At 40.0% G+C, this 26,670-nt stretch overlaps 2 long non-coding RNA genes across 2 annotated transcripts; one reads left to right on the top strand and one right to left on the bottom strand.

The window, feature by feature from the left end:
* The first annotated feature begins 18,160 nt into the window (after positions 1-18,160).
* On the top strand, positions 18,161-18,949 carry LOC117774619. Its single transcript, XR_004616110.1, has 3 exons — positions 18,161-18,450; positions 18,580-18,700; positions 18,790-18,949. It is a non-coding gene; the product is annotated as an uncharacterized LOC117774619 (long non-coding RNA).
* A 3,226-nt stretch (positions 18,950-22,175) lies between these two features.
* On the bottom strand, positions 22,176-22,959 carry LOC117774618. Its single transcript, XR_004616109.1, has 3 exons — positions 22,670-22,959; positions 22,425-22,545; positions 22,176-22,335 (listed from the first exon to the last, which is right to left on the bottom strand). It is a non-coding gene; the product is annotated as an uncharacterized LOC117774618 (long non-coding RNA).
* Between the last annotated feature and the right edge of the window lie 3,711 nt (positions 22,960-26,670).

Here is a 26,670-nt window from a genome sequence, read left to right as displayed (position 1 = left end):
CACAATTTTGAAAGGATAAACTATTGTTTACAAAAATAATGTATAACAACTATAATTACAAGTTTCAGGTGCTTTTCACCTCTCACCCAAGAGTTCTGAACTTAAAAAGTTGTCCTTGATTGAACCGTTTCACAGAAAACAGTAATTACATGCCCTTGGCCAATGAAAATATTTACTTTTGGGGTCATTCATTTTCCTTTTTTTTTTTCACTAAAACAAACTGGAAACCACTGTCTGAATGTTTCATAGAATGTTACTTCTTTTGTTATTTTTTTTTAATGATTTATTAACAGGAATTTGGTGAAGAATTAAAATGTTTATGCTTCAGACATGTTGATTCTGTCACAATCATGAACCTGTGAACAGTGTAGTTCATGTTTCCTCATCACGACCTGAGACACAACGTTATTCAGCTCCTCTTAAACCATCTGCCAAATGTTTTTAGCATTTTATTAGCATTTAAGTTAATATACTGCCAGTCATTGTTTATTATGGCAGGATCACTGTAGCACACCCTTATCTTTCTCGTACTGCAAGTCAGGGAGCCTGTGGTGTAATTTCAATCGTGCCAAAGTCGAGACATCACCCTCACTGCAAGGCATCAGTAATGTCTCACATCACGAGTTATTTGGGAGTTAAAGGGAAAGGTAAGGCAAAATATGTCCTCAATAAAATGAGGAGTTTAATTTTGGTGGGATTTGCAAATTGCATGATTCTTTATTCTGTTTATCAAGAGAAAAAGATGCTTAACCATTAGTGGTACTGGTTTGTCCTCACAGTGATAATAGACACCGACCCCGTGGTCTTCAAAATCAAAAGGGGTTTTACCTCTAGGTCAGGGGTCACCAACTGGCGGACTCCGGTCCAAATCCGGACCGCGAGAGGTTTCCATCCGGACCGCGACTCTCCATTAAAAAAATATGTATAAATACTTAGGCGGCCTTGTTTGACTTTTAAGAGACTTTTAATCAGGCATAACGACGCCAGCCCAGTGGAGCCACTTGGGTCCTATGGGTTGCTATCATATACTGTGCAGCCGGGTTGCTAGGTAGAGAGAAGCACGCAGACGGAGACACACGGATGAAGGCGAAATATGGCGTTATCAAAAGTTAGGAAAGTTGACGTTGAAAACCGAGTCTTCCGAGCAGAGTGGACAGAAAAGTATGTGTCTGTTCTTCCTGCAGTGAGCTCAGCAAGACCGGTGCGTCTCATTTGCTGTCGAGTCTGTTGCGGTTGTCAAAAGCGGCAATTTGAAAACGCCATTATGAAACCAAACACAGACAGTTGAAGAGTCGTACCCGCAGCAGTCCGAGGTAAGGACCCGCAGAATCAATGAGCTCAAAGCCCAGTGTGAGCGATCTACGCGTCTCTCTCGTCCCCTCTCCGCACAACAGCGGACATACGAGTGTTCGCTGAGAATACAGTGGATTTTGGGACAACATAAAAAGCCCTTTACAGATGGGAGCATTGTTAAAGAGTGCATGAATGCTGTGTCCGAAACACTTCTGAATGGAAAAGAAAGACGTGAACTGACAGAAAAAATTCAACAAATCCCCCTCTCAGCCACAAGACGCACAGACATATTAGGAGAGGATGTTCAGTCACAGCTCACTGCTGCTATTAAGAGTGCACCTTGCATAGCTTTAGCAGTTGACAAATCAACTGATATTAGTGACAATGCTCAACTTTTGGTATATGTCGGATTTTACCACGCAGAGAGGAACGATTTCTGTGAGGACATTTTAGGCATCACAGCACTAACAACACACACCAGAGGGGAAGACATATACTTAGCTATAAAAGAAATGTTAAAGGCGACATAGCATGCCCATTTGACCACAAGTTGATATGGTTCCTTGGGGTCTTAATGAAATGTCTGTAACATACTTTGGTCAAAATACCACAAGGATCATTTAAAACAGCACCCTTTTTACCCTGTCTAAAACAGCCCTCCACAGAGTGACCTGTTTTGAGTGCCTGTTCCTTTAAATGCTAATGAGCCAGCTCCCCCCTCCCCCCTCTCCCCCCATGATTTTAAACGATATAAATTACATATTTTATATGATATAAATTATCAAATATGCATCCCATACTTTGTATTCCCCTTCTGTTGTCCTGGAGTTTTAATTTTCCCAATCACATAATTAAATGTCCCCCTCTGCCCATCCACTGCAAGCACACAAGCAGATAGACAGAGAGAGAGAAAGAGAGGGGTTGGGGGGGCTATGAAGACCATCATTTACCCCCGAACCCCGACATTCAACAGGTACAACAACAAGCGGAGAAAGCAGAATCGCGGGCTGACCAGCGCGGAGAAATGCACACATCTCGTGTGAATAACAGAAAACCGACACACAGCTGATATGCGGCGGGACGACAGCCAGTGAGTCGAGAGAGTTGGGGGATCGACAGTGAAGACTGCGAGATCGACCGGTAGATCGCGATCGACGGTTTGGCGACCACTGCTATACACGGTGCACACGCCTGATTTTCCGTGCGTGTTGAGCAACATGTGTCTTAAATGAATATAAAATTGATTATGGAAGCCTGTTGGATCAAAATACAAGGGTTAACAGAAAATGCAGCTACACTACGCCAGGTCCCTGTCTACAGCACCAACTGGTTACTGGTGCATGTAAGCTACAAGAAACTGCATGGCCTCCTGCGAGGGTCGACTGCAGAACAGTTGCAGTTAAAACCTTATCGAGATCCATCAGAGGGCAACATGTGGGGTTGAGAGGACATAAGTCAAAGCAATTCAGACATCAGGCAGTGGTTTCTCCAATACTGTCCTCAAGAGGTATGATCACTCTACTTTCACATACAGCACAGTCACTGTTCTCGGTCTTTCATCAGCATCAGAATTGTTGTTTATTGCCAAGTAGGTTTATTTACATTAATACTTTTGCTGTGGTTTGTTGGTGCAAGTATAAATATAAAAAACATTAAAAAAAGGGAAACAAAATATAATCTGAACATATTCTAAGCACCATGCAGGGAAGGGATTGTGCAATACGTTGTAAATAGACAGTAGAGAATGGACATGGCATTGTACAACTGAGTTCAACAAAGGATTACCTCAGCAAATTAATACTCAGATGTGTAATGGCCACTGGTTGATACTGTGACTCATCAGTGAAAGTACTTAAGTAGGCAGATGTAAATACAAACACACACATTCACAATAACAGGTAGGCCACATTATCTAATAATAACATCTTCATCTTTTCGCCTTCTCACTGGCATGTGTATCGTTAAGATATCAAGGAAGTGCAATGTCCATTTCGGTGCGATTTGTTCAATACTAATAAACAGAATAAAGAGACGACCAGCGCTCTATAGCAACAGCAGCTGGGACTCATCAACGCAAGTGACATTGTCCATCATGACAACAGCGAATTCGCACCAATGGCAACGGCAACTGATTCTCCATCTAGCATCACCACAGACCAAGCAAACAGCCTATTCCAAAGACATAGAATAGGCCCTGTTCTAGTTATACTAATTGGCATATCTTTTCTTTAGAAGCAACAGTTGAATTAAGCCTTTTTTCAGCACTGGGGTCAGGCAAGTCAACAGATTAGAAAACTTGTCTTCTCCAGGTTAGACCTATACTATAACCCAGCTAAACCAAACACTAGACCAAAGTTGTATGAGCTTCTCGAAGTTATAACTCGATCCGTACATCAAGTCTCCCTTATTCTCTGTATTTAGTAGGTTGCTATTTAAGAACGTGGAGATGAAGGGCAATGGTATTTCGGAGTAAAGCACATAGGAAACTGGCAGGATCACTGTACCACATACTGGTTTTTCATTTACTGCAAGTCGGTAGCCTGTGGCGTAATCCCTCCACTGCCGAAGTCAAATCCTCCCCCTCACTGCAAAGCATCAATAATGATGCTGCTGGAGATATTATTTAATGAGGTGATGACGAGTCAGTGACTAAAATGATTACCCTGTATGCCTTTCAGAGATAATTATCCAACTGACCAGTGTTTACTTACATTTATTTTGTTAAAGTAAGATTATTTAGTTAAAGTCACTCATTTACTTGATTAATTTGTTATTAATTTTAAAATTTCTATTCATTTATTATTCATGAGTCCTGGAGTGTTTTCTTAATGCTGTTGAATGTGCCTTTTAAACATTAAAATGTTTACCATACCATTGTTTTGTATCTTTTCCTGCACAAAATTGCATATAATACGAGACAATTAATTTTCAAAGTATATCATAACATATTGAGCCCCAAAATACACAAAAAGCATAAAAATCCAATATAGACAATTATGTGTTATTTTACTTAAAATATGATCAACGAAGTATTTTCAAAGGTAAATGCAGGTTTTACAGGAATTTATACGATCATATCTCTATTTTTACTTGGCCAATCAACACCAAGCACAAAGAAGCACACAGTGTCAAGTTAGCGCTTTCGACAACAAATTGAAGCCAGCGCACTATGTGGCTCTGTGTTTACACTGTGATGTCTTGAAACATGATTTGATCACTTGAACACTAACTCCTCAGGGTTATGCACACAATAAATGATGTAGAAAAAAAGGACTAAGATAAGGAAAAGACCAGATGCTCTTGGAACCTTAACTGTGCATCTTTTATTTTGTGAGATAACGTTTCACGCTTCCGTTTTCTTAGGGACCCCAAATGATTATCTGCTACTTCCAAACATGTTTCACATCAATTGTAAATCCCATCAAGCAGCAAATATGAGTGAAAACAAAGTATGAACTTTAACTGAAGTAGGAGTCGAGACAGACATGAACATGTATGCACTGTACAAAATATAGTTGTAGTTTCAGATATAAATTAAATTATCCTCTGACAAGTAATTCAAAATTAATAAAAAAAAATACAAACAAGAAAGGATGTTCAATGTAACATTTTATTCAAAGTCAGCCATTGAGCTGGATTGGAACCAGCAAAAGGTCACAAGTAGTGAATTTGTCATTGTAAAGTCGACAGAGAGAAAAGCCAAAACATCCACAACGATGCCTTCTGTTTGTCCCATCTTCTGTGATGCTTGGCTGAATCATGGTCTTTGTACGCAACACCTATTACAAAGAAAGGAATAATATTTAATTTAATTCCATGAGAAAACAAATATACAATATGTATTCATGTGCTGCATATGGACATCTGAACTTACATGTTGTCCATCTCACAGCCAATCATTCCAGGAGAGTATTCTGTTGACATGCAACTGTCTCTACAGACTCCACTCAACCAGGAGCATTGAAATGCCTCATTCTCTGCAACTGAAATCGCAGATTAAACATTTAGTGTGTTTTAGGTCAAATCGTTTTGCTGTGAATTAAAAAAAAAAATGTAAAAAGGTGCAGATATGAGCTGCACAAACACACAGAGATGTATCAAGACTCACCATAAAGCAGCAAGAGAACGACCAGCGCCAACACAGCCACACGATAACGAGACATTGTTGCTTCTGAAACTGCGTCTGTGTCCAAAATGATGTTTAGACCCAGGACGGTTTGTCTTATATATCTGCTCACCTCTGAGGAGGGGAGGAGTGAAATAGGGGGAAATGGGTTGCTTTGTTAATTATTTTCAGTCGTTATTATTATACAAATTTCCGACTGGTTCAACTGGAGCTGTGTTAGTCAACCACCTGTTGATAGAAACTTTTTTGCCCAGCATTTTGTGTTTATCACCACAAACATCTGTGGCAAAATAAGGTTCACAACTTATTTTACTTTGCAGTGTTTAATCACTGCTTGCAGCTCACCATGCCGAGGAGGTTTCGGGGAAAGACAAGTTGTTTTCTAACAAAGGGGTTCAAATCCTATGTCATTACGTTATTTCTCTTTAAATCATTGCTATCGGTTTATATTTTCTAAAATGAAAGTTCATGACACAGAGCATAAAACATCCATGCTTGTCGTGTTCTGTCATTTTTAATGCTCGTTTTGGCTTCCACAGCTTTCATGTGACGGATCTGCATCTATAAACATCTGAAGTTTGCTCAATAAGTTAAACCAGAGAAAACCCACCGAACATTAGGACTATTAGTTTAACTAACGGCTGTTGGTCAGATTTTCTATATATAAAAGATGTCAATATATTTTAAGTGGAGACTTAATGATGTTGAATGGGCTCTCAACTATCCAGGACAACATCCTATAAATACCACTCAACTCAGTGGCAGAACAGGAGCTACACAAAAAGTGGCTTTATTGCCACAGTCTGATGAAGGTCAGATATCTGCCGTGACCAAATTGAATCCAAATAATGATTCACAACTTTTAGGGTCAAAAATAAAAGTTGGGAAATGAGAAGATGGGGAAAATTATTTGTTCATGAGTTGTACCAGATCCACAATTTTGAAAGGATAAACTATTGTTTACAAAAATAATGTATAACAACTATAATTACAAGTTTCAGGTGCTTTTGACCTCTCACCCAAGAGTTCTGAACTTAAAAAGTTGTCCTTGATTGAACCGTTTCACAGAAAACAGTAATTACATGCCCTTGGCCAATGAAAATATTTACTTTTGGGGTCATTCATTTTCCTTTTTTTTTTTTCACTAAAACAAACTGGAAACCACTGTCTGAATGTTTCATAGAATGTTACTTCTTTTGTTATTTTTTTTTAATGATTTATTAACAGGAATTTGGTGAAGAATTAAAATGTTTATGCTTCAGACATGTTGATTCTGTCACAATCATGAACCTGTGAACAGTGTAGTTCATGTTTCCTCATCACGACCTGAGACACAACGTTATTCAGCTCCTCTTAAACCATCTGCCAAATGTTTTTAGCATTTTATTAGCATTTAAGTTAATATACTGCCAGTCATTGTTTATTATGGCAGGATCACTGTAGCACACCCTTATCTTTCTCGTACTGCAAGTCAGGGAGCCTGTGGTGTAATTTCAATCGTGCCAAAGTCGAGACATCACCCTCACTGCAAGGCATCAGTAATGTCTCACATCACGAGTTATTTGGGAGTTAAAGGGAAAGGTAAGGCAAAATATGTCCTCAATAAAATGAGGAGTTTAATTTTGGTGGGATTTGCAAATTGCATGATTCTTTATTCTGTTTATCAAGAGAAAAAGATGCTTAACCATTAGTGGTACTGGTTTGTCCTCACAGTGATAATAGACACCGACCCCGTGGTCTTCAAAATCAAAAGGGGTTTTACCTCTAGGTCAGGGGTCACCAACTGGCGGACTCCGGTCCAAATCCGGACCGCGAGAGGTTTCCATCCGGACCGCGACTCTCCATTAAAAAAATATGTATAAATACTTTGGCGGCCTTGTTTGACTTTTAAGAGACTTTTAATCAGGCATAACGACGCCAGCCCAGTGGAGCCACTTGGGTCCTATGGGTTGCTATCATATACTGTGCAGCCGGGTTGCTAAGTAGAGAGAAGCACGCAGACGGAGACACACGGATGAAGGCGAAATATGGCGTTATCAAAAGTTAGGAAAGTTGACGTTGAAAACCGAGTCTTCCGAGCAGAGTGGACAGAAAAGTATGTGTCTGTTCTTCCTGCAGTGAGCTCAGCAAGACCGGTGCGTCTCATTTGCTGTCGAGTCTGTTCGCGGTTGTCAAAAGCGGCAATTTGAAAACGCTATTATGAAACCAAACACAGACAGTTGAAGAGTCGTACCCGCAGCAGTCCGAGGTAAGGACCCGCAGAATCAATGAGCTCAAAGCCCAGTGTGAGCGGTCTACGCGTCTCTCTCGTCCCCTCTCCGCACAACAGCGGACATACGAGTGTTCGCTGAGAATACAGTGGATTTCGGGACAACATAAAAAGCCCTTTACAGATGGGAGCATTGTTAAAGAGTGCATGAATGCTGTGTCCGAAACACTTCTGAATGGAAAAGAAAGACGTGAACTGACAGAAAAAATTCAACAAATCCCCCTCTCAGCCACAACAGCCACAAGACGCACAGACATATTAGGAGAGGATGTTCAGTCACAGCTCACTGCTGCTATTAAGAGTGCACCTTGCATAGCTTTAGCAGTTGACGAATCAACTGATATTAGTGACAATGCTCAACTTTTGGTATATGTCGGATTTTACCACGCAGAGAGGAACGATTTCTGTGAGGACATTTTAGGCATCACAGCACTAACAACAGACACCAGAGGGGAAGACATATACTTAGCTATAAAAGAAATGTTAAAGGGGACATAGCATGCCCATTTGACCACAAGTTGATATGGTTCCTTGGGGTCTTAATGAAATGTCTGTAACATACTTTGGTCAAAATACCACAAGGATCATTTAAAACAGCACCCTTTTTACCCTGTCTAAAACAGCCCTCCACAGAGTGACCTGTTTTGAGTGCCTGTTCCTTTAAATGCTAATGAGCCAGCTCCCCCCTCCCCCCTCCCCCCATGATTTTAAACGATATAAATTACATATTTTATATGATTATAAATGATCAAATATGCATCCCATACTTTGTATTCCCCTTCTGTTGTCCTGGAGTTTTAATTTTCCCAATCACATAATTAAATGTCCCCCTCTGCCCATCCACTGCAAGCACACAAGCAGATAGACAGAGAGAGAGAAAGAGAGGGGTGGGGGGGGCTATGAAGACCATCATTTACCCCCGAACCCCGACATTCAACAGGTACAACAACAAGCGGAGAAAGCAGAATCGCGGGCTGACCAGCGCGGAGAAATGCGCGTCCCGTGTGAACAGCCCGGCGGCTGCGCGCTTGGGAACGGCGCTGCGCTGCCTCGCAGCCTCGCTGCGTCCGGTGTAAACCCGGCGTAACGAGTGTGGGGGGCGGGGGGGATGAGGTGGGGGGTGGGCCAAGGCCATGTAGGGAGACTTCCAGTGTATTGTTACGACACAATACACAGGAAGCTCATTCCAGTCACTCAAGCATGACGTTTCTGACTTAGAGGAACCATAACAAAACGCGCAAGTGTTTTTTTTTCCAGAGTTTTTGGGTTGGTAGACATGCCAGATACCCAAATTAACGTGTAGAAGCACTAACAAAGTGGAATTTGCATGCTATGTCCCCTTTAACACAGAGAGGTATCAGTATGAAAGATGTTGTGTCCGTCACCACCGATGGAGCTCCCTCCATGATGGGTAAAGAAAAATGAGGAGTAACTCGAATGAGAGAGGACAACCCAGACCTCTCCTCATATCACTGCATTATCCACCAGTCTGTTCTGTGCTCTACTCTTTCAGAAGAGTATGCAGAGGTTATGAATACTGTGATGAAACTTATCAACTTTCTCAGGGCATCGTCATCACATAAACAATGCCTCCTTCGAGAATTCCTGACGGAAGTTGATGCAAATTCAAATGACCTACTGCTGCACTGCAATGTTAGATGGTTGAGCAAAGACAGAGTTCTAGCACGCGTTTGGGCCATTAGAAATGAAATAAAAATGTTCCTGGAACAACAGAAGAATCATAAGGCCAGACAGTTTGCTCAGTTTTTGGAAGATGAGAGAAAAAAAGATTTTATGGCCTTCTTAGTTGACATAACCTCACACCTAAATGACCTCAACTTAAAACTGCAGGGCAAGAACAACTCTGTGTGATTTGGTAGCAGCTGTCCAGTCTTTCCAGCGGAAGTTGGAGATTTTCAAAGTGGATCTCCAAGAGAACTTTACACATTTTCCGGGTGAGAGAGATATTTCTTCTCATGTTGAGTTCATACAAAAACGGATTGGAAACTTCAGTGATCGTTTTGATGACTTCAGCCTGGAAGAACAGGTCCTCCTTTTCATTCAGAACCATTTTCTGGTCAAAAATGTGACCACATTTTCACAGGAGGCTAAAATTACCTTCAAGTGGGTAGATATGGCATCTCTACAGATGGAACTTGTTGATCTGCAAGCAAATGTAGTACTGAAAGAGCAGTGTGGAGTTAGTGATGCTGCCATCTTCTGGCTACAGACTGTACCTGAGAAAGTTTTCGCTGGTCTCACTAAAGTGGCAGTACACACCTTGACGATGTTTGCCTCCACATACAGTTGCGAATCCGCATTCTCAACACTTAACATTTTTAAGACCAAATACCGTTCAAGAATGACTAATGAACATTTACATGCCTGTTTGAGAATGGCACTGACCCAATTCCTCCCAAGGTTCAAAATACTAGCAGAGAAAGCTAAAGCCAATTTCTCCCACTGAATTAGGGAAGTAGGCTGACAGACAATAGGCTACATGTGAATGAACATATGAAAATTATTTCTTGTTACTTTTTCTAAGAAGTTTTTGCTTCAATCTTTAAGTGGTTGTTAAGCTCAGTTCAACCTAAAGCACTTTATATGTGTGTCTTTGAGGATGTTACATCTTTATGGTTAAAAGGAATGTAGGCCTATGCAAATTCCAAGACAAAATGTTTATTGCAACTTTGTTTCATGTTTGTCCAGCATAGGCATTGTATTTTGGCCAGTTTGTGTTTGATTTTGTATTGTTACAAAAGCAACCTTGTGCAATAAAAATGTTAATTAAACTGATTTAGTCAGAGCCCATATTTGTACGTCTCTAATTATCCGGACCCCAGAACGGGAGGAGGGTTGATGTCTGGACCTCTTGCAATTTTAGTTGAAAACCCCTGCTCTAGGTGGTATATGTGAGTATGGAATTTGTTCATCCCTCTTGTAGGGAGCATCAATCAAATAAATAAATATATGATGAACCAATCTATCCAGTAGAAGTTGATTTTACAGGCGTACAAGTGCATGAACCTTCTGAGTGATGGTGAAGATGGAAGAAAGGTCATGTTAGGTGCAGCAAGGTCAGGCAGGGTCAAAGGGCCTGTGTGTTTACTTCCCTCCTTCCTGTCTCTCTCTCCCGGGGGCTGCTGCTGCTGCTGCTGCTGATGGCTGCCACCTGTGTAGATTGAGCTTCTGCATTGGTTCAGCCTATCACAACCCAGGGCTCCAGAATAAAGGGAGCAAGCCCTCAGAGTTGAGGGTCTCTTTTGGACTCGGCCTCAGATCTGCTGCAACACGTTCTGTTTAGCTGTTTGCTCTTTCAACTATTTGTAAGGTTTGTAGTTTGTTTGGACATTAGGTAAGACAGGGTACCCTATACCCACACTGAGTCACTTGTATAGACACACTAGGTTGATTGGTGTCCCCTGTGTATTTTGGAGAGCTGCTTCTTTAGATGAGTTAGTTAGGCATTTTGGTTGTTTTATTTTAAGAATAGACAATAGATCATGTTTTGTAGTATTATTTCAGTTTCTTTGACACCAACCTTGTCCTCACCTCCCCCACATTTGAAAATCCCTTTGTTTGACTACACACTTGTAAATGTATGATCAACTGAATAAACCATCACAACTTTAACCTCAGGCCCGGTAACTTCCTATAACACATTCCCAGAGGAAGCACATGTGACCACTACATTTGTAAAATGTAATTATCTTATGTAAAGGGATTCCACATTAAATGACAAAACACAAACAAGAGAAGATGTTCAATGTAATATTTTATTCAGCCATTTGAGCAAGATTCAAATCAGCAACAAGTCAGCCAAAGCAAATCCTCCACAACGATGTCTTCTGTCTGTCCCATCATCTGTGATACTCGGCAAGTCTTGTAGCTTGGCTGGATTATGGTTTGGGTCTGCAACAATTGGGGCTAAAAAAGAAACAATACATACTTTAATTCCATGAGCAAACAAATATACAATATTTATTAATTGGTTGCTTCTGAGCATCTGAACTTACAAAGCCTCTCCATAACAGCGATGAGTTCCAACAGAGACTTCTGTTGGGAGGCAAGTTTCCTGACAGGTTCCATTTATCCTGGAGCAGGGGAAACGGGGTTTGCGTGTCTGACTCTCTGCAACTAAAAACACAGATAAACATTAGTATGTTTTCGGTCAAATCCTTTAGCTGTGAATTTTAAAAAATAACTGTGAAAATGTGCAGATATGAGCTGCAAAAACATGCAGATTTGTATCAAGACTCACCAGAAAGCAGCATGACAACGACGAGCGCCAACACAGCCACACGATAACGAGACATTCTTGCTTCTGAAACTGCGTCTGTGTCAGAAATGATGTTTAGACCCAGGACGGTTTGTCTTATATATCTGCTCACCTCTGAGGAGGGGAGGAGTGAAATAGGAGGAAATGGGTTGGTCTCTAATTCACATTCAGTCATTAGTATAATGCATATTTCAGGCTGGTTCTACTGGAGGTTTGTTAGTCAACCACCTGTTGATGGACAATTGAAGGTTTGCCTGTCAAAAGCTGCCTCTTCATTTCATATAAAATGTTTGTGTTAAAATATTGCAACGTTTTGTTTTGTCTACCACATCTTATTTTTTACATTTGTTTGGACAGGATTTTCTCTCTGTTATGATGCTCTTAATCCATATTTTCCTTCATATAATTGTCATGGCAACACAATCATTTAACTGTTCAACACCTCAAATGTGGCAAACGCCGAATTAAAACCTGAAAAGGAGGGAAACAAAACATGCTGTCACTGTTTAATATCAGCAATTTTGAATAGATATGGTTGTAAACCATAATTAACAAGTAGTATCTTGCTCTCAAACCTTAATACAAACCACCACCACAGGGTTCTATTGCTGCTGTCATCAGCTCAAGCAAGTGGTATTGATAATCTCTATGTTGAAGATATAAAATACTTTATCGTTTACCATTATTCTATTAATTATTTATTTATATCATATTATATTGATTGATCTGACACAATTTATGTCTTTTAGTTAATAAACTACCTTACAAAGAGTCTATGTTCGACATCTCATGGTTTCATTGAGTCCAACAGTCACACTCTCTTCCCCTCACTTTTTTTCTCCTTCACATCTACACTGATGGAAATCTGTCGTAGCAATGGAACATTTTTAACCCTCGAATAATATGATAACTAGATATAGAATAATTACCATGAGAACTGGGTGTAACTCACAACTTGTCTCCTTCATACTCGTCGGAACAAATTGCACAAGGATCATAGACAAACCAGATACAGGATAACATTTATCAACTTGGGTTTTTTCCTATTTAAGTACATTTTTGATATCTTTCCATTCTTCAGCTAATTTTAGTCGATACACAAGTTGATGTTTCAGCCTAACAACTTGTTCCTTGAGAAAATCTCCAGAGATGATAGAAGACATTTCATTCAGTTCAACTTTAAATACAAGGACAATTTCTTCACTTTACTATTGTCTCTCAGTGTTGTAGAAAACATGGTATTGGAGCAACAGTGAAAATAATAAACTAAGACTGGACTCCTCTGGGAACCAAGAACAAGATTCACAAGGCCCTACAGAATTAGACTGTTCAGGACCAGAAGGGTTTATGCTTAAGGACATTTCATTTTTCGTCCAAGACGTCTCCTTCAAGAAAGGTGAAACTTTGTCACGTATCTACAACCAAGTCCAGTTGCTATTGATGGAACCAGTTTTGGATAAACATGAGCTTGATGACTGAGAATCTTCACAGACGACTGTGTGAACCTGCCCTGAGCATATAAAAATATACGTGTTTGGCTCATTAACTGTCTTTTAACCTTTCAGACAGCCCCTCCCTTTGCCAGAATCCAACTGACAGAGTTTTACTTATGATAATGACATAATTCAACATATCTCATTTTAAATATCTGTGAACAACTCTTGTCTCCCAGCTGTCTTTTAGCAGCTGTGTTAAACTGTCAAATTCAAACTATGGAACTTTAGGTATATTAGAAACCAGCTCACTCTAGATGCAGCAAAACTATACATGCACTGAAGGATTTTTTCACACATCTCATACTGCATCACAAGCTGGGAAAACAACACTTGCTCCACTGCAAACACTTTACAAACAAACACTCAAAGCACTGGACAAAAAGCCAGCAAGTTGTCACCACTGTAACATCATTAAAAGACATCACCTCCTGACCTTTGACAGCTTTGTGTTTGTTGCTGATGTTATTCTAGATTATAAAGTGATCAAGTATCTGGCTGCTCCTCGACCACGAGGACGGGAAACCGGTCATCGTCCTGGACTACAACCGCAACAAAGGAGGAGTGGACAACCTAGACATGGTGCTCGGAACGTACAGCTGCAGGAGGATGACCCAAGCTGGCCCCTGGTCGTCTTTCACAACATCCTCGACGTCTCTTCGTACAACGCCTTCGTGATATTGAGAGAGATCAACCCCGACTGGATGCCGGGCAAGCGGAACAAGCGGAGGGTGATCATCGAGCAGCTGGGAAAGGCTCTCGTGACTCTGTTCATCGCACAAAGGGAGCGCATCCCCCGCACGGAAGCGTCTGCCGCGGTTGTCAAGGCTGTGAAAGCCGCCGCCGCACGGAGAGCTCTTGACCACCATGACGACGACCACGCTTGACCCGAGCGTCCGGCCTCCTCCCTAGCCCTAGTCGCCGCCGCAGCAGCCCCGCTCGGGGCGAGTAAGAGGAAGAGGTGTCAGATATGTACCAGGAAAAAGGACTGTAAAACTCATACCGTGTGCCGCGGGTGTAACAAATACATCTGCAAGGGCTGCTCACTTGTCTATTGCCCTACGTGTGCGTGCTAATATGTGGTGGGCTATGTGAGGGGGCCAACAGCCGGGGGAAGCAGGGACAACACAAGGGTTAAACAAAACATAAACATAGAAATATCTATTTCAGATTGATGTGGTAATAAAAAATTATTCACAACATACTGCATTGATATGTCACCTAAAAAGTGTTAATTTTGCCATATAGATATAATTTCGATCAACCAATGGAGACAAGAGGTTAAAGTAGGAATCTCAGTTATCTGAGAAATAAATCCTTCGACAGTCGACTTTGCTCTTCGTAGGATCCTCAGTAATACAAAACCAGAAAAGTTACATTCACTGATGTTAATTAGATAACTAAGTTTTTAAAGGGAAAGGTTCACTGAAAAATGAAATTCACTCATTATCTACTCAACACGATGCAGAGGGAGGGGTGGGTGAAGTGTTCGAGTCCACAAAACACTTATGGAGTCTCAGGGGTAAACAGTGTTGCAGCCAAACTGATCTTTATTTCTTGGTCTGCAGAGCCTATGTGATCCTCAAGCAAGAGTTTTCTTTTCCACTCACAAACCTTTTGTACCTTATTCCCTAACTGAAGTAGTTGGTATATGATCATTCTTCCATCATGTAAATGTGTTTGATGTGGTGTCTCCTGGACTTTTTTTTAAAGGGCAATAGTTAAGTCACTTGTTTGCATTGTATTTGGATCATGGGTGTGAGAGGGGAGCTTTGAGTTTCGTCTCATCAAATCGTGACATTACAGAGTTTCAGCCAAGCTGGAACCATCAATTTATCCATAACAAGAATACCATTCTGCTTAATAAACTCAAATAACTGATAATCCAAGGCTCATTTATTTCTTTTAAAATAATTCCACACACCAACAGGCACATTTTGAATAGAGTAAGACAACAATCACTGACTTGGCGGAATCACCATCTTTCTGTCCTTTCATTTTATTCACAACTACTCATCCAAATTAACTTTAAACGTGGTGCGTCACAATTTAGCTGAGAGCCCTTGGAGGTGCAGTGCCGACTATAAAGTTTTTCTGAAGTACAATTCCTGAAACATCAACCTTAACCCTAGACCCCCAATTATTCTTTTTCGCTCTTGAGAACCAGCCATAGAAAATACTTCACAGTCGACAGTAAAGTTCCCAAGATCCTTAGCAACACGACCATCGAGTTTGAAGTTGGTAGAATAAACTGTTGATGAGGAAAAAAACGAATAAACAGATGGAGAGACAGAAGAACTGTTGTAAGTGTGACCCTGTTCACATGGTATATATTCAGTTGTATTTTTATTGTTACTTATTTGTATATTTGACAGGGACAATGTACAGCTCCTTAGCAGTACCAGAGTTAGCTACAAGCTAATTTTCATCTGCACTCACTGGGCAGGATTATTGAAAGACAGCAGCAATAACAACAATACAATACAGATTGTCAACATTAAAACACCACTACCACAACAACAACAATAAAACCACAACATTAGGTCACCACAAAAACAACAAAAACAGGAATTCACAACATTAGGATCAACTGTCTGGGTTTATGTGTGACGGGTACATGATTGGGTTGATTTTAACCATGATTTCATTTTGAATTTAAAACCAGCAAAGCCTTTCCGCTCTCTTCTCTCGCTTGGAGCTGAGTTCCAGTAGTTTGTGGCTCTAACAGAGAAGACTGATCTGCCAAGTTCAGTTGATCTGTGCCGTGCTGCACAGTCACCTCTGTTGGTCCTAGTTCTCCTCCTATTGTCTGAGTGCAGTGATATGAACTCTTTTAATGGAGGAGCAGCCAGATCCTTGATCACTTTATATTGTAGAATAACATCAGCAAGAAACACAAAGCTGTCAAAGGTCAGGAGGTGATGTCTTTTAATGATGTTACAGTGGTGACAACTTGCTGGCTTTTTGTCCAGTGCTTTGAGTGTTTGTTTGTAAAGTGTTTGCAGTGGAGCAAGTGTTGTTTTCCCAGCTTGTGATGCAGTATGAGATGTGTGAAAAAATCTTTCAGTGCATGTATAGTTTTGCTGCATCTAGAGTGAGCTGGTTTCTAATATACCTAAGGTTCCTTAGATTGAATTTGACAGTTTAACACAACTGCTAAAAGACAGCTGGGAGTCAAGAGTTGTTCCCAGATATTTAAAATGAGATATGTTGAATTATGTCATTATCATAAGTAAAACTCTGTCAGTTGGATTCTGGCAAAGGGAGGGGCTGTCTGAAAGGTTAAAAGACAGTTAATGAGACAAACACGTATATTTTTATATGCTCAGGGCAGGTTCACACAGTCGTCTGTGAAGATTCTCAGTCATCAAGCTCATGTTTATCCAAAACTGGTTCCATCAATAGCAACTGGACTTGGTTGTAGATACTTGACAAAGTTTCACCTTTGTTGAATGAGACGTCTTGGATGAGAAATGAAATGTCCTTAAGCATAAACCCTTTGTGTCCTGAACAGTCTATTCCTGTAGGGCCTTGTGAATCTTGTTCTTGGTTCCCAGAGGAGTCCAGTCTTAGTTTATTATTTTCATTGTTGCTCCAATACCATGTTTTCTACAACACTGAGAGACAATAGTAAAGTGAAGAAATTGTCCTTGTATTTAAAGTTGAACTGAATGAAATGTCTTCTATCATCTCTGGAGATTTTCTCAAGGAACAAGTTGTTAGGCTGAAACATCAACTTGTGTATCGACTAAAATTAGCTGAAGAATGGAAAGATATAAAAAATTAACTTAAATAGGAAAAAAACCAAGTTGATAAATGTTCTCCTGTATCTGGTTTGACTATGATCCTTGTGCAATTTGTTTTCTGACGAGTATGAAGGAGACAAGTTTAGTTACACCCAGTTCTCATGCTAATTATTCTATATCTAGTTATCATATTATTCGAGGGTTTAAAAATGTTCCATTGCTACGACAGATTTCCATCAGTGTAGATGTGAAGGAGAAAAAAAGTGAGGGGAAGAGAGTGTGACTGTTGGACTCAATGAAACCATGAGATGTCGAACATAGACTCTTTGTAAGGTAGTTTATTAACTAAAAGACATAAATTGTGTCAGATCAATCAATGTAATATTATATAAATAAATAATTAATAGAATAATGGTAAAAGATAAAGTATTTTATATCTTCAACATAGAGATTATCAATACCACTTGCTTGAGCTGATGACAGCAGCAATAGAACCCTCTGGTGGTGGATTGTCTTGAGGTGTGAGAGCAAGATACTACTTGTTAATTATGGTTTACAACCATATCTATTCAAAATTGCTGATATTAAACAGTGACAGCATGTTTTGTTTCCCTCCTTTTCAGGTTTTAATTCGTCGTTTGAAATAATAAATTATATTTTGGATTAAATTATGTTTTAAATTGCATTTTGAATGAACTACAATCTACAACTAGACCACAGCACACGTGCTGATAAAACACTACAAAGTACAACAGGCTTTGAACTTTATTTTGCCACATTTGAGGTGTTGAACACTTAAATGATTGTGTTGCCATGACAATTATATAAAGGAAAATATGGATTAAGAGCATCATAACAGAGAGAAAATCCTGTCCAAACAAATGTAAAAAATAAGATGTGGTAGACAAAACAAAACGTTGCAATATTTTAACACAAACATTTTATATGAAATGAAGAGGCAGCTTTTGACAGGCAAACCTTCAATTGTCCATCAACAGGTAGTTGACTAACAAACCTCCAGTAGAACCAGCCTGAAATATGCATTATACTAATGACTGAATGTGAATTAGAGACCAACCCATTTCCTCCTATTTCACTCCTCCCCTCCTCAGAGGTGAGCAGATATATAAGACAAACCGTCCTGGGTCTAAACATCATTTCTGACACAGACGCAGTTTCAGAAGCAAGAATGTCTCGTTATCGTGTGGCTGTGTTGGCGCTCGTCGTTGTCATGCTGCTTTCTGGTGAGTCTTGATACAAATCTGCATGTTTTTGCAGCTCATATCATATCTGCACATTTTCACAGTTATTTTTTAAAATTCACAGCTAAAGGATTTGACCGAAAACATACTAATGTTTATCTGTGTTTTTAGTTGCAGAGAATCAGACACGCAAACCCCGTTTCCCCTGCTCCAGGATAAATGGAACCTGTCAGGAAACTTGCCTCCCAACAGAAGTCTCTGTTGGAACTCATCACTGTAGTGGAGAGGCTTTGTAAGTTCAGATGCTCAGAAGCAACCAATTCATAAATATTGTATATTTGTTTGCTCATGGAATTAAAGTATGTATTGTTTCTTTTTTAGCCCCAATTGTTGCAGACCCAAACCATAATCCAGCCAAGCTACAAGACTTGCCGAGTATCACAGATGATGGGACAGACAGAAGACATCGTTGTGGAGGATTTGCTTTGGCTGACTTGTTGCTGATTTGAATCTTGCTCAAATGGCTGAATAAAATATTACATTGAACATCTTCTCTTGTTTGTGTTTTGTCATTTAATGTGGAATCCCTTTACATAAGATAATTACATTTTCAACTAAAACTACAAATTAGTTTGGTATCCCATCGTCTTTCGTACATTTTACTATGCATACCTCTTTATATCTGTCTCCACCCTGACTCCTGTCCAATTTCATATTTTCTTTTCATTTATATTTGCTTCTTCATGTGATCTGTGGTTCATAAGAAAAATGTCGCGCCACCCACACGTCCCAGACCTCTCGCACGGCCGCCAATTTGTCCGTGGCTCGTCTCGTGCGTCTCGTCTCGCGGTCGTCGAAGCGCAGCAGTCTGGAGTACGTGTGGAAGAGTTTTAGGGGCATCATGGCACGAAAATATCGTCCGGCCGCTCTCGGCGTCCCACAGGCTGGCGGTGGCCTGGCTCTTTCGCGTCCTCTTCAGTTTCAGAGGATGGTTGCTGGGAGAATAGCTGTTGGAGAACCTGTTCTCTGGTGAAAGGCTCCTGACGTGACATCGTGCCATGGTCCGGGAGGGTGGCACACGGAGAATGGTGCGCAGGCTTCTATGTGGGTCTGATGTACCCCCCTAGATTACAATTGGAATCAGGTGTGGGTCTAAATGACCCCACAGAGCACCACAGCGCCCTCTCTGGGGGTCTAAATGACCCCCCAGGAGAATTGGATAATGACAATCCTTGGGTCACCCTAACCCTAACTGGCCAGGGCTTGTGTATGATCACACGCATGCACGCACACACACACACACACACAGACACACTCTGGGTCAATCCGACACATGAACATTTTTTTTGCATGGTTCGGCCTGGGACTTTCTGTGTGGTGTTTGCACGTTCTCCCTGTCTGTGTTGGTGCTCTCTTGGTAATTCGACTTCCTCCCACAATCTAAAGACATGCAAGTCTGGGTTAGGTTAGTTTGTGAAAAGCATGTTTTCATTTCCTTTTTGTTGGGGACCCAAAATGATTGTCTGCTTCTGTCAGGTTGGGGGAAAGCAGATGGACCCAGGATGCAGAGTTTTAAAACAAAAGTGTCCTTTTAATAGGGAAAAGGTCTTTAACAGAAAATAAAAAAAAATAAAAGCACGCAGTAGAAAACACTGGAGGTTTACACAAGGAGATGCAGAGGACGGGAGCTCAGGAGACAAGGGATACAAAAAGCACAGGCGATAACGACAGGCGATAACGACAGGCCATAACGATGACGATCCGACAAAGGGAAGCACAGAGGCTTATATACACACACAGGGAAGGCAGGGGCAATTGAACACAGGTGGAACACATGAGGACTGGTGCAGACAATCACAGAGAAGAAAACACACTAGGAACAGAGCCTACAAAATAAAACAGGAAACAGAAAACATGCGACACCGAAACAACTCAGACAAACATAAAAACAAGAAACACGAGGTAATAATTAAACAGAAAACACTCAGAGGCGGAAAAACACTGAAAAATACAAAACCATGACAGCTTCTGCCAAACATGTTTCATATAAACCACAAATCACATTAAGAAGCAAACACCAGTGAAAATAAAGTATGAACTTTGAGACGAGACAGATATGTAGATGTTTTCACATCAAAATGTATGAAAGATGATGGGATGAAGATGTTCAATGTAATATGTTATTCAGCCATTGGAGCTGCATTCAAATGGTTGGTGTCCCCTGTGTATTTTGGAGAGCTGCTTCTTTAGATAAGTTAGTTTGGCATTTTGGTTGTTTTATTTTAAGAATAGACAATAGGTCATGTTTTATATTATTATCTCGATTTCAGTTTCTTTGACACCAACCTTGTCCTCACCTCCCCCACATTTTTAAATCCCTTTGTCTGACCAAACATTTGTAAATAAACACTTTTGTCACTTACACCTTTTGGTTGTCATGTGTTTGTCTCTGTTTATAAAAAAGGGGACGTAATAAACTGCTCTATTGTAGAAATGGTCAGGGAAATCTTCACAAATATTGAGTGCTGCAATCACCATAATCAAATGTTATGTCAGACTGGCTAAAAGTTTTGGATATAAATATATAAACCTATAGTGTAGAACAACTGTATGATCAACTGAAAATACCATCACAACTTGAACCTCAGGCCCGGTAACTTCCTAAAACAGACATTGCCAGAGGAAGCACATGTGACCACTACCACAATCTATGGCTATAAAGGTTCATACACTACTCATAATTACATTTCGGGCTTTTAATTGATTCAAAGAAAATCACATCTGTGACAAAGGGTCGTAATGAACGCAAATCAAGCCATCAATGTATTTTCTATTGCAACAGCTGAAGTGCAGAGGCACTTTTCTTCTGATAAAAACATGCAGCTGATTCAATTAGAACAAATGGAGCGATGCTTGCGAGCAAGTTCAGGCAGCCAACTCAAGCTGCGCTGCTTCAGTCATGTGACATACATCACGTGACATACCTCACTCTCCACAATCATCTATAATACACACTCACCCTTTTGGGGGGTGTATTTAAGCAGAGGAAATGTCCCATCACTCCCTTTGCTTGCCCCGCTGCTGCCTCAGTATTGCTGCCAGTTGCTTCAGCCCCTCCACCACCCCAGCATCCACATGTAGCCTCCAACAGGGGGTTATAAGTATTTGCTCATCACTCCCATCATATCTATGTAATCATATCTGGGGGAGTGACTAAGTCGGAGCTTAGACGTCAAACACTAACATGTTCTACTGTTGCAACAAACATTTGAACGTGAGTTGAACTCTGATAGGGACAGATTACATTTTCCATTGAGGCAGCAAAGTGTTATTTTTTTCAACTGAACCCAAACCAGGAATAAAAAAGATTCACCATATGTATGTTTATGGACCTTTCACATGTGATATGTATTGATAAAGCAAGCAGTCCTTCCAATAAAGTTATGATTAAAGTCTCTGCATCTTGTGGTTTGTGAAAGCAAGGTTTCCACTTCCGCTTTGTTTGGGACCAAAAAGAAATGATCTACGCCGGCCTGACATGTTTCTTATGAACCACAGATCACATGAAGAAGCAAATATAAGTGAAAAGAAAATATGAAATTGGACAGGAGTCAGGGTGGAGACAGATATAAAGAGGTATGCATAGTAAAATGTACGAAAGACGATGGGATACCAAACTAATTTGTAGTTTTAGTTGAAAATGTAATTATCTTATGTAAAGGGATTCCACATTAAATGACAAAACACAAACAAGAGAAGATGTTCAATGTAATATTTTATTCAGCCATTTGAGCAAGATTCAAATCAGCAACAAGTCAGCCAAAGCAAATCCTCCACAACGATGTCTTCTGTCTGTCCCATCATCTGTGATACTCGGCAAGTCTTGTAGCTTGGCTGGATTATGGTTTGGGTCTGCAACAATTGGGGCTAAAAAAGAAACAATACATACTTTAATTCCATGAGCAAACAAATATACAATATTTATTAATTGGTTGCTTCTGAGCATCTGAACTTACAAAGCCTCTCCATAACAGCGATGAGTTCCAACAGAGACTTCTGTTGGGAGGCAAGTTTCCTGACAGGTTCCATTTATCCTGGAGCAGGGGAAACGGGGTTTGCGTGTCTGATTCTCTGCAACTAAAAACACAGATAAACATTAGTATGTTTTCGGTCAAATCCTTTAGCTGTGAATTTTAAAAAATAACTGTGAAAATGTGCAGATATGAGCTGCAAAAACATGCAGATTTGTATCAAGACTCACCAGAAAGCAGCATGACAACGACGAGCGCCAACACAGCCACACGATAACGAGACATTCTTGCTTCTGAAACTGCGTCTGTGTCAGAAATGATGTTTAGACCCAGGACGGTTTGTCTTATATATCTGCTCACCTCTGAGGAGGGGAGGAGTGAAATAGGAGGAAATGGGTTGGTCTCTAATTCACATTCAGTCATTAGTATAATGCATATTTCAGGCTGGTTCTACTGGAGGTTTGTTAGTCAACCACCTGTTGATGGACAATTGAAGGTTTGCCTGTCAAAAGCTGCCTCTTCATTTCATATAAAATGTTTGTGTTAAAATATTGCAACGTTTTTTTTCCATTCTCAAAGTATATTTGTTTTGTCTACCACATCTTATTTTTTACATTTGTTTGGACAGGATTTTCTCTCTGTTATGACGTTCTGTTATGATGCTCTTAATCCATATTTTCCTTCATATAATTGTCATGGCAACACAATCATTTAAGTGTTCAAACCTCAAATGTGGCAAAATAAAGTTCAAAGCCTGTTGTACTTTGTAGTGTTTTATCAGCACGTGTGCTGTGGTCTAGTTGTAGATTGTAGTTCATCCAAAACGCAATTTAAAACATAATTTAATCCAAAATATAATTTATTATTTCAAACGACGAATTAAAACCTTGAAAAGGAGGGAAACAAAACATGCTGTCACTGTTTAATATCAGCAATTTTGAATAGATATGGTTGTAAACCATAATTAACAAGTAGTATCTTGCTCTCACACCTTAAGACAAACCACCACCAGAGGGTTCTATTGCTGCTGTCATCAGCTCAAGCAAGTGGTATTGATAATCTCTATGTTGAAGATATAAAATACTTTATCTTTTACCATTATTCTATTAATTATTTATTTATATAATATTACATTGATTGATCTGACACAATTTATGTCTTTTAGTTAATAAACTACCTTACAAAGAGTCTATGTTCGACATCTCATGGTTTCATTGAGTCCAACAGTCACACTCTCTTCCCCTCACTTTTTTTCTCCTTCACATCTACACTGATGGAAATCTGTCGTAGCAATGGAACATTTTTAACCCTCGAATAATATGATAACTAGATATAGAATAATTAGCATGAGAACTGGGTGTAACTAAACTTGTCTCCTTCATACTCGTCAGAAAACAAATTGCACAAGGATCATAGTCAAACCAGATACAGGAGAACATTTATCAACTTGGGTTTTTTCCTATTTAAGTTAATTTTTGATATCTTTCCATTCTTCAGCTAATTTTAGTCGATACACAAGTTGATGTTTCAGCCTAACAACTTGTTCCTTGAGAAAATCTCCAGAGATGATAGAAGACATTTCATTCAATTCAACTTTAAATACAAGGACAATTTCTTCACTTTACTATTGTCTCTCGGTGTTGTAGAAAACATGGTATTGGAGCAACAGTGAAAATAATAAACTAAGACTGGACTCCTCTGGGAACCAAGAACAAGATTCACAAGGCCCTACAGAATTAGACTGTTCAGGACCAGAAGGGTTTATGCTTAAGAACATTTAATTGCTATTGATGGAACCAGTTTTGGATAAACATGAGCTTGATGACTGAGAATCTTCACAGACGACTGTGTGAACCTGCCCTGAGCATATCAAAATATACGTGTTTGTCTCATTAACTGTCTTTTTACCATTCAGACAGCCCCTCCCTTTGCCAGAATCCAACTGACAGAGTTTTACTTATGATAATGACATAATTCAACATATCTCATTTTAAATATCTGGGAACAACACTTGTCTCCCAGCTGTCTTTTAGTAGCTGTGTTAAACTGTCAAATTCAATCTAAGGAACTTTAGGTATATTAGATACCAGTCATTTTCTACATGCTGCAGCTTTATGGATATGTATTTATTTTACTATATTTAGTTATTTGAGAGAATGTTTATTTTGTTATTTTACTTGGTGTACCATGATCGAGGTGGCAGCCGATGGTGGACCCTGATGGTGGCAGTGGATCATGACGATGGATTGTGGACTACGGTGGCATCTGATTGTGGTGGTGGATCCTGATCATGGTGTCTGCTGATTGTGGACTATGATGACAACAAGACTGCTTGATAAACAATATGTCTATTACTGACAATAATTCCTCAATTCATTTACCTTCCATTTAGCTACAAACTGTTTTTTCTAATCAATTTTGTTAATACTCTTATTTTTCTAAACGTTCTCAGTTACACGTGGCATCTCTTGCACTTCTGTCCGTCCTGGGAGAATGATCCCTCACATGTGGCTCTCTGAGGTTTCTACGTTCTTTTTACCCTGTTAACAGGGATTTTTGAAGTAGTTTTCCTTACTCTTGTTGAGGGTTGAGGGCAGAGGATGTTGCACATTGTTAAAGCCCTATGAGACAAATTGTGATTTGTCAATATGGGCTATACAAATACAATTTGATTGATTGATTGATTGATTGACTTTTGTAAAATTGACTTAGGTAAGAAAGACAGTCATAGTCTGCTCAGCTAGCCAGAGTTGAATAAAAATAAATATAAAATCAGTTTAATGTTTTCAATTCAATTCAATTCAATTTTATTTGTGTAGTGCCAAATCACAATACACATTATCTCAAAGCACTTTACATAGAAGGTTACATTTTATTTTATAGAGAAACCCAAGAGTTCCCACAATGAGCAAGCACTTTGGAGAGGTAAAACTCCCTCATGAACTGGAAGAAACCTCGAGCTGAACCAGACTCAACCAAGCCTCGACCGGTTGGGGTGGGCAGGGAAAATGAGGGGGAGAGGAGAGATGGGTGGAAAAGAGGGGAGAGTGTTTTCTGTTCCTTGTTTATACTGTACCGAAAACAAGCCAAACTGTGATCTCAAAACCGAGGTACATACCGAACCGTGATTTCTGTGTACCGTTACACCCCTGGTTGTCCCTTATGTAATTGAGTTACACCCAGTTCTCATGGTAATTATTCTATATCTAGTTATCATATTATTCGAGGGTTAAAAATGTTCCATTGCTACGACAGATTTCCATCAGTGTAGATGTGAAGGAGAAAAAAAGTGAGGGGAAGAGAGTGTGACTGTTGGACTCAATGAAACCATGAGATGTCGAACATAGACTCGTTAGATAACAGCATCGTTATTGTAATGTATAATTATCAGTATCATTATTAAATATATGTATTTTCATTTTTTTTCTTCAACAAAATGTCCACATTGTTTGCAGAAAGGGTGCTGGCCCTGCTGGCACTTACAGTGTCTCTGCTGTGGAGAACACTCTCACTAGGGACATATGTTTATTAAGGGCTGGTATGACTTGCTGGCTGCAATGCTGAGTGGACAAGAGGGAACTTCGTAACGGGGCTTGATTGCTTTCAGCATGAGTTTGACCCCTGCGTTCTCAACAACAGAGAACAGTCACATATCCGCTGGGAGGGTCTTCACACTCCTGTTTGTCTACGGTCAATATGACCACGAGCCTACAGCACATCCGGTCTTTCGCTAAAGTTGTCCCTCGGAATTTGAGATCCATACGCACACAAATATGTTACTCACCTGGACTCCCTGCACTCGTGCATACCGAACCGAAAGGCCCATACACCCCTTGTGACAATTGATCAAGCTGAAGCAATTCCCTCAAGCGACTTGAGATATCACATTCAACAGGCCAAAAGATTGATATTTCAAGGTCACCATGACCTTTGACCTTTTACCACCAACATCTTATCAGTTAATCAGTGAGTCCCAGTGAACATTTGCTGCCAAATTTGAAATAATTCCCTTGAGAAGTTCCTGGGATTATACATTAACAAGGTTTGAGAGGTCACAGTGACCTTTGACCACCAAATTCAAATCAAGTCATCGAGGAGTCAATGTGAATTCTACCAGATTCAATTAAATTCCCTTCAGGCAATCCTGATAGATCTCGTTCACAGGAACCTGAGGTCACTGTGACCTTGACCTTTGATCTTCAGGCACCAAAAATAAAAAGTTCATCTCTTA

Source organism: Hippoglossus hippoglossus, chromosome 14 (assembly GCF_009819705.1).
Source record: "Hippoglossus hippoglossus isolate fHipHip1 chromosome 14, fHipHip1.pri, whole genome shotgun sequence".
Classification (NCBI taxonomy): Eukaryota; Metazoa; Chordata; class Actinopteri; order Pleuronectiformes; family Pleuronectidae; genus Hippoglossus; species Hippoglossus hippoglossus.
The sequence above is the reverse complement of the archived record's forward strand: the minus strand, read 5'-3'. Positions and strand labels throughout refer to the sequence as shown.